Source organism: Triticum aestivum, chromosome 4B, assembly GCF_018294505.1.
Source record: "Triticum aestivum cultivar Chinese Spring chromosome 4B, IWGSC CS RefSeq v2.1, whole genome shotgun sequence".
In the NCBI taxonomy this organism is placed as follows: domain Eukaryota; kingdom Viridiplantae; phylum Streptophyta; class Magnoliopsida; order Poales; family Poaceae; genus Triticum; species Triticum aestivum.
The window spans coordinates 270,029,210-270,038,632 of record NC_057804.1 but is presented as its reverse complement, the minus strand read 5'-3'; positions in this window follow the sequence as shown (position 1 = coordinate 270,038,632).

Below are 9,423 nucleotides of genomic sequence, written 5' to 3'. Positions count from 1 at the left end.
GTGGCACAAGGATATACTCAAGTTGAAGGAATTGACTTCGATGAAACATTTTCTCCTGTGGCTAGGCTTGAAGCTATTCACATACTGCTAGCCTATGCTAATCACCACAACATCTTGCTATATCAAATGGATGTGAAAAGTGCTTTCCTCAATGGCAAAATTGAAGAAGAAGTGTATGTTGCTCAACCACCTGGCTTTGAAGATCCAAAACATCTTGATATGGTGTACAAACTCAACAAAGCACTGTATGGCCTCAAACAAGCTCCTCGCGCTTGGTATGATACAATCAAAGACTTCCTGAAGAGCAAAGGCTTAAAACCAGGATCCCTAGATCCCACACTCTTCACGAAGACATATGATGGTGAACTATTTGTGTGCCAAATATATGTGGATGACATAATCTTCGGCTACACCAACCAGAAGTATAGTGATGAGTTTGGATACATGATGCAAGAGCAATATCAGATGTCCATGATGGGTGAGCTGAAGTTCTTCCTAGGTCTTCAAATTCGCCAGCAAAGAAATGGCATCTTCATATCTCAAGAAAAATATCTCAAAGACTGTCTGAAGAAGTTCGGTATGCAAGATTGCAAAGGTTACACGACGCCAATGCCAGCCAAACATCATCTTGGTCCCGGCGACAATGGTAAAGAGTTCGATCAAAAGGTATACCGCTCCATGATTGGTTCTTTACTTTACCTATGTGCATCTAGGCCAGATATTATGCTTAGTGTTTGCATGTGTGCTCGATTCCAAGCGGCACCAAAGGAATCGCATCACTTAGCTGTGAAGCGAATTCTTAGATATTTGGCTTACACCCCCAACACTCGGATTATGGTATCCAAAGGGCTCAAGGTTTGATTTGGTTGGATTCTTGGATGCTGATTATGCTGGTGACAAGGTGGATTGCAAGTCAACATCAGGAACATGTCACTTTCTAGGACGATCACTTGTCTGTTGGTCTTCAAAGAAGCAGAACTGTGTATCACTCTCAACTGCTGAATCTGAATGCATTGCTGCTGGATCTGAATACATTGCTACTGGATCTTGTTGTGCTCAGCTTCTGTGGATGAAGCAAACTCTCAAGGACTATGGCATCGATCTGAAGCAAGTCCCTCTCTTCTGCGACAACGAAAGCGCCATCAAGATTGCCAACAATCCAGTTCAGCACTCGAAGACAAAGCACATTGAAATTCGTCATCATTTTCTTAGAGATCATGTCATGAAGAAAGATATTGACATCATTCACATCAACACTTAAGAGCAACTGGCAAATATCTTCACAAAGCCCTTGGATGAGAAAAGGTTTTGCAAGTTACGGTGTGAGCTAAATATCTTGGAATCCTCAAATGTCCTGTGATCAGGCACACATCCTAACACTTATGCATGTTGATGACTTAGATGTGCAACACACGAAGTAAAGTATATCTTCAATCAATGAAGACTTACATTCTGAGTGTGAATACATTAACATGGAATTTGACTTGGGAGCGCCACGATAATTGTGTGCCGTGTCTGGGTCTAATACTTCCTATACGGTGGGTAACGCCACCACCAAAATTTCTTGGTTTGAAGTGTTTCACTCATGGCGTTATTGTGAATATCTTCGCATATTGATTTGTCTTCAACTTTCAACTTATCTTCATGATTTACTTCACTATGTTGAGTTGATTGCCTTCTCATATATATATACTAGTATTATGTCCTCTACAACATTCACTTATAGCTATGTCTTCACTGTTGAATCTTTTGAACTAAGTGAATGTGATCGGACCCTAATCTCTCTATGCTTACTATCTCAAACTCTATCTGTCCAAATCATATGCATTCTGTTGAAACTGTCGAATGTCTTCTCTGCATCCTTGTCAGCAGAAGACACAGAGACAAACATCAAGTCCTATTTAAATGATTCATCTTTATTGTCGATATCCAGAGAAGCCGGAAAAACCATCCGACAAACTTGGCAGGCGTGGGAACGTGGGACAACTCTAAATATGTTGCATGCTTGCCACGTGTCCCACGGATGTGAACAGACAGGGGCACCTGCGTAATTGCGCTGTGCTGCACACCTACTTATAAATACGTGTCCCCTGCGGTCAAGAAAACCTTCTTCCACCTCTCCACCTCGTGAAAACCCTAGCGCCACCGCTAGCTCTCGACGACGCCGGAGACAAAGCGCTTAGCTGCCGCGACTTCTCCGATGCCGTCCTCACGCCGGCCGTGGGCATCGTCCTCTCCGCTGCCGCCGTAGGTGTCCTCCGTCGCCAAGTTAGGGCATGGTGGACTGAACTGCTCGGTCTCCAAATACTTCCCATCTAGCAGTTCTTCGTGTGGTAAATATAACTCTATTTTTACGAGCTTTTTGATCCTCAATGATTCATCCAATTTATCAAAATTGGTTTTTGTCTATAGAAACTTAGATCTACTCTGTCTGCATCTCATACTGCCTAGTATATTCACTTAAGCTTCACATCTAGTTAGATTCCTCACTTGTACTTATTCACAGATTCGTACAAATCTGGAACCGACTCTCAACATATAAGTGAATGTCTTCACAACATGAGGTCAATGTCTTCAAACTGATTTATCTTCAAAATCTTCTGAGAATGCATATGACCTCTTCCCCTTGCCACGCATCTCTAATGCTGTCACAGGTACATGTCCGTGGGAGAATCCCTAGGTTCTCATAGTCTGCATTCGTTTGCAGAATTCTTACAGCAACACATTGATTCTCCTGAAGCCAGTTCCTGTCTGACCAGCAAGAGAAAGCCTTTGAAGCCTTTGAACATATTGAAACCGTTCAGTTTGAAGTTCATGGCTGCAGATAAATCAGTAAGGAAGGGTGGCAGACAGCATAGAGGAGGAACTTCAAAGGATCTGCCTGATGATCTTGCAGAAATCTACAAAACAGATCCTGAAGAGGATTACAATCAGCGCAAGACTCATATCCAATGGATTCGATGCTATTGGGCTGAACAGTGGTTCAAGTACAAGTTCGGGACCCAGGAGTATGCAGAGAAAAATGCTATCAAGAGTCCTTGGGGTGATATTCTCTATCGAGGCCTTCCCCCAAGAACAAAGCTGAAGCCATTGCGCAAGAATTCTATCCTTGCATGGTCCGTGGACCACAGCCTGAAGAAGCCGACCCATCATCATTGCTCTGGTGTCGTGACGACTGTCGGTGTCAAAACCGGTGGATCTCAGGTAGGGGGTCCCGAACTGTGCGTTTAGGTGGATGGTAACAGGAGACAAGGGACACGATGTTTTACCCAGGTTCGGGCCCTCTTGATGGAGGTAAAACCCTACGTCCTGCTTGATTAATATTGATGATGTGTGTTACAAGAGTAGATCTACCACGAGATCAAGGAGGCTAAACCTTAGAAGCTAGCCTATGATATGATTGTTGTTCGTCCTACGGACTAAAGCCATCCGGTTTATATAGACACCGGAGAGGGCTAGGGTTAGACAGAGTCGGTTACAATGGTAGGAGATCTACATATACGTATCGCCAAGCTTGCCTTCCACGCCAAGGAAAGTCCCATCTGGACACGGGACGAAGTCTTCAATCTTGTATCTTCATAGTCTTGGAGTCCGGCCGATGATGATAGTTCGGCTATCTGGACACCCCCTAGTCCAGGACTCCCTCAGTAGCCCCCGAACCAGGCTTCAATGACGACGAGTCCGGCGCGTGTGTTGTCTTTGGCGTTTGCAAGGCGGGTTCTCCTTCACGCTCCATGTGTTTGTCGGATAGTGTACGGTTGCTTCATAAATGTTGCGCTCCTTGGCTTCCACGTCCAATAATGGCCTTCTTCCACGTGTTGTACGAATGCGAAAAGCCAGGGTATTCTTACATTTTACCCCCTAGCTGCGCGAATAAGCTGCCTATAAGAGAGGCGAGGATCCAGATCCAAATCACACCATCCTCCTTCCGCAAGTACTCATTGAGGCGCATCTGACAAGAAATCCATTCCATCATGGATAGTCGATGCGGCTCCTCTTCTCGCGCTCCCAGTCCTCAGCCAGGAGATTGGAGGAGATGCTCAGTCCCGCATAGCGAGTTAGTGACGCTCCAAGCAGAGGGATACCTTCCCCCAGCCTTTATGGTTCCGGTTCGAGCTGGACTGGCCACCTACAAGGGTGGGAAACAGGCGGAGAGCATCCCCAATCCCTCCAAAGGAGAGCAGGTATGCTTCATCCCCTACCTAATAAGGGGACTCGGATTTCCCATACATCTGTTTCTCCGGGGGCTCCTGGAGTTCTATGGACTCCAACTTCACCACCTTACGCCTGCCTCCATTTTGCACATCGCGGGCTTTGTAGCTCTTTGCGAGCTGTTCTTGGGCATCGAGCCCCATTTTGCGCTGTGGAAGAGGCTGTTTTGCCTCATACCCCGTTCTCACGAGGGGTCGATATATCAAGTGGGCGGAGCCGAAATATGGCGCATCGCCGGGACCGGATATCTATCCGGAACCCCGAAGAAGGCGTCCGAAGACTGGCCTTCGGAGTGGTTCTATATGGAAGACGCCCCGCTACCGGATCCAGTTCGGATCGGCCTCCCGGAGTTTAGCAACGCTCCTCTGAAGAAACGCCTGAGTTGGCGCCCACGGAGCCCTCAACGGGAAGATGACAGGAGCGTCCACTATCTGATGGGCCGGATACGGTTACTAGCCCATTCCGGATTAACCATGATTGGAGTCATGGCCACATGCATTATGCGAGGGGTGCAGCCGCTCCAATATAGGGGCCACCCCATGTGGGATTTCAACGGGGAGAATGCCGCCACCCGTCATGGCCGCACGGGGCCAGGATCGGCCGCCGATCTGGTGAAGATCATGTCCGGCTTGTACAAGGGGGAGAAGGAGGACTTCCTCCGCACGAATCCATTGAATGGATTCTCCATGAATAAACCTCGGAGCTGGGTAAGCGGACGCTTATATATCTGATCCGTGCTTTCAAAGATAAGTGTCTTACTTTATGATTTCGACGCAGGAAATACGCCAGGATGTGGCGGGCATAGAAAGCCCAACTCCACAACCCGTGGATCCGGGAAGATCCCTTGATCCGGCCTCCGAAGAGGATCCGGACATAAAGGTGTATTTGATTGATGGGGTGTTCCACCAACTCAACATAGACAATACTTTAGTCGCCATTACGGCTGACTACCCCGGTTTATGTCCGGCTTCCCAGGTGAGTATGACTGAAGTCCTAACACCATTACTTTTTTAATGCTTATTTCTGACCACCGTGTACCAATGGTGCTTCACAGGAGGTGCCTTTACGGCGGGAAGCCGAGCCCGCGGCGACTAACCAAACGAGGCCAGTGCGGCCTAGCAGGCCGAAGAGGAGTGCGACGCGAATCGAAACGTCGCCGCAAAGGTATGGTGCACCATTGTCTTTTAAGGGAAAGACTCCTGGGAGGTATATTAATGCTCATGATTCTTCCAGGAGAAAGAGCGCTCGCCGGACTGAGTCCGGAGAGGGTGCCAACCAAGCCTCCACCAGCCAGGCTCCAACGCCTGGTCCGGAGGGGGAGGCGAGCGCAAGGCGCGAGCCGGATGCTCCTCCAACGGAGGATGCCGATAGGTTGTCCGCCACCAGGTCTAAGGTGGAGAGCGCCATGAATCACAGGCGCCGTCGGACAGTTCTTCGTGACGCGTGTTTCTCCCCAGAGGCGTTGAATGCCTTTAATGCGGGAGACGCGCACCTCCATGCTGCTCAAGATGGTTTAACCAGAGCCACGGAGCAGTATGTAAAAGACATACGGGTGAGGAATTTTAATAGTTATATATGCCAGTAGCCCCTGAGACTTAAAATAGTTAAACTAACTGATTTAAGGATCATTTGTTATGCAGGATCGTACCGAGAAGAATACCCACCTGTCCCAGGAGCTTCAAGAATGCAAGGCCCAACTTGAGGCCGCACTAGCCGCTGCCGGGGGAGCCACAGAGACCCCCTCTGGTAATTCATATTTTGAAAAGAAGTAGTTTATGAAGTGCGGCGTGTGTGTATAATCTGACAAGAATATTGCAGAGGGTGCCGGACTAGATCCGGACAAGCAACATCTGCTGCGCCAGTTGAAGGCCGGCGAGAGGGTGCTTATGAAGGTGCAGCAGGAGAGGAACAAACTCCAAGATGCCAACACCCAGCTGGGCGAAGAACTTAAAGATGTTCGGGTCCAGCTGTCTAACTCCGTAAAGGAGAATCGGCGGCTTCGTCGCGGCATTTATAGTAAGTGCTTGAGCAAACTCTTTTGAAAAGAAGAGTCCGGCGAGGAAGACGATTGACAGAAATGTGTCTGTAGGTGTGCTCACGGGTCGTTTGGTGGAGGAGATGCCTTGTTCCACGGGAGACCCTCTTCCCGAGCTGCTGCAACTGCACAAACGTGTTCGGCGGGCGATGAGCGGCGTCGTTCAGGCCCTATGGCCTTCCGTCTCCCTACCCGAGGGCCTTGGAGGGCTTGCTGAGAAGCTTCAGGGAGTACGGCGGTGTCTCCGTCTGTGGAAGATATCGGCCTGCCATTAGGGCGCCAGGGAGGCCTGGGCCATGGTGAAGATGCGGTACCCGAAGGCTGACCCAAACCACATGGCCGAGGTCGGACCTGTGGGGCCTGATGGGAAGGAGATCCCTGTGAGCCTGATGTATGGCAAAGTAGAATTGGCTGCGAAATATTCCCAATAGGACTGTAAATTAGACGGCCTGTTAGATGGGATTGAAGAGGAGTACAATCAGTCAGTTTGACGATGTAATTTTAAAATGACATGTAAAATGCCTTCTAGCCGGATTGTAGATCGATTTCCTTTGCGGACCTTTTCGCTTCAACCTCGGGACCCAACAGTCCGGAGTGTGTCCGAATACCCTTACGGTTATAAAAGAACCGGGGCATGCATGGAGACAAGGCGTAGGGGTCATAATTGCTTTATCAGACAAGTGCCCAACTAGCTATGTTATATTACATGGTTAATAAGAAACATCTTCCAGGGAGAATAGTTCCGTTAAGGGTTCCTTTCCCTGGGAGGCATGCCCTAAAGTGCATGTCCGGACTGCAAAAATAGCAGAAAAAGCATCTGGGGGCAGATAAATAAGTAAGTAATAAATCGTCTTTCAGGTCACTGACCGAATATTCCCTTAAGAACGCTAGCCTTCGGCTTCACCCCGTCTGAGGTACACATCCGGCTGATCCGGCAGTAACAATCGCAGAGGTGCTCCCTTTACCTCCTAGCCGAACAATCGGGAACGTAGGGGTAAGCATAGGAGCCAGGCAACCCGGCTTGGCCAAAACTTAAGTCATATCGATGCATATAATGGTGATCAAAAGGCACATGCGGAAGTGTGACACATGTGTTGGGCATGAAGCCCATATAAATAAGCTTCTGTTAAAGAAGCCCCCAGGTATAACGAGTGCGAGTAGCACATCGAGTGAGTGCGAACAAAGCGCAGATCAGCCCTAAAGAGACTTGTACTGAAAAGGGGAGGAAAAAAATGGGGAAAACAAAGACAGCGAAAAAATACGAAAGGTGGACGGAGGAAGGAGACGAACCCTGAGTCCGGCGCTAGGCATAAAATCTTCGGAGATGGGCTGCGTTCCATGGGTTTGGCTCGAGTCGGTTGTCAGATGCGTTGTGTAGACGGTATGCGCCGCCGGTAAGGACTTGGTCGATGATGAAGGGACCTTCCCATTTGGGCTTAAGTTTGTCCATTTTCTTGTCCGACAGGCGTAGAACTAGCTCGCCAACATTGTAAGCTTTGGCCCGTACTTCCCTGCTTTGATATCTTCGAGCCTGCTGTTGATAGAATGCGGAACGGGATTTTGCCACGTCGCTCTCCTCCTCTAAAGTGTCCAAACTATCCTGCCGATCCAACTCGGCTTCTCTTTCCTCGTACATGCGCACGCGAGGTGAGTCATGAATTATATCGCACGGCAAAACTGCCTCAGCGCTGTATACCATAAAAAATGGTGTGAATCTGGTTGTGCAGTTTGGCGTGGTCCGCAGCCCCCAGAGTACGGAGTCGAGCTCCTCTACCCAGTGCGTGTTAGATTCCGTGAGGGACCGCACTTCTGGGTTTGATGCCGCTCATGATTAGACCATTTGCTCGTTCCACTTGACCGTTAGTTTGAGGGTGGTAGACTGACGCGTAGTCCAGCTTGATGCCCATGTTTTTGCACCAGAGTTTCACCTCGTCGGCCGTGAAATTCGTGCCGTTATCAATGATGATGCTATGGGGGACGCCAAAACGGTGTACTACCCCGGATATGAAGTCTATCATAGGTCCGGATTCTGCCGTTTTAACCGGCTTGGCCTCTATCCATTTGGTGAATTTATCCACCATGACCAATAAGTATTTGTGCTTGTGGGTTCCCCCTTTAAGGGGCCCAACCATGTCAAGCCCCCAGACCGCGAACGGCCAAGTGATGGGTATAGTTTTGAGGGCGGTGGGTGGCATGTGGCTCTGATTAGCAAAGAGCTGGCAACCGACGCATCGTTGGACTAAGTCCTGAGCATCTGCCCGGGCGGTCGGCCAATAAAATCCTGTACGGAAGGCCTTGCCTACAAGGGCCTGGGCGGCGGCATGGTGCCCACCGAGTCCGGCGTGAATTTCAGCCAGGAGATTTCGCCCTTCCTCTTCGGAGATACACCTTTGAAGGACTCCGGTCGTGCTTTTCTTATAAAGTTCTCCCTCATGGACCTTGTAGGCTTTAGATCGCCGAATTATGCAGCGGGCCTCATTTTGGTCTTCGGGAAGTTCCTGCCTGATTAAGTAGGCTAGGAATGGTTCTGTCCACGGGGCAATTACTGCCAGTATTTCATGGGCTGAATCTGTTATTTCATTGGCTGAGCCACCGATTGTGTCAGAATGTTCTGTGTTAGGTGATGTAGTTGGTTCCGGATTGTTATTTCCGGACTCCTCTTCCCATAATACGGATGGCTTAAAGAGCCGCTCAAGGAAGATGTTTGGAGGGACGGCGTCGCGTTTCGCGCTGATGCGTGCCAACATGTCTGCTACCTGGTTATTATCCCGGGCTACATGGTGGAATTCGAGTCCTTCGAACCGGACTGACATTTTTAGGACGGTGTTACGGTAGGCTGCCATTTTCGGATCCTTGGCGTCAAAGTCTCCATTTACTTGGGATATTGCGAGGTTTGAATCCCCGCGCACCTCTAGGCGTTGAATACCCATGGAGATTGCCATCCGGAGGCCATGTAGAAGGGTCTCATATTCGGCTGCATTGTTGGAGTCCGTGTACATTATTTGAAGCACGTATTGGACTGTGTCTCCAGTTGGGGACGTCAAGACGATGCCAGCCCCCAAGCCAGCCAACATTTTGGAGCCGTCAAAATGCATGATCCAATTGGAGTATGCGCCGTACTCTTTAGGGAGTTCGGCTTCAGTCCATTCGGCGATGAAGTCAGCCAGAATTTGCGA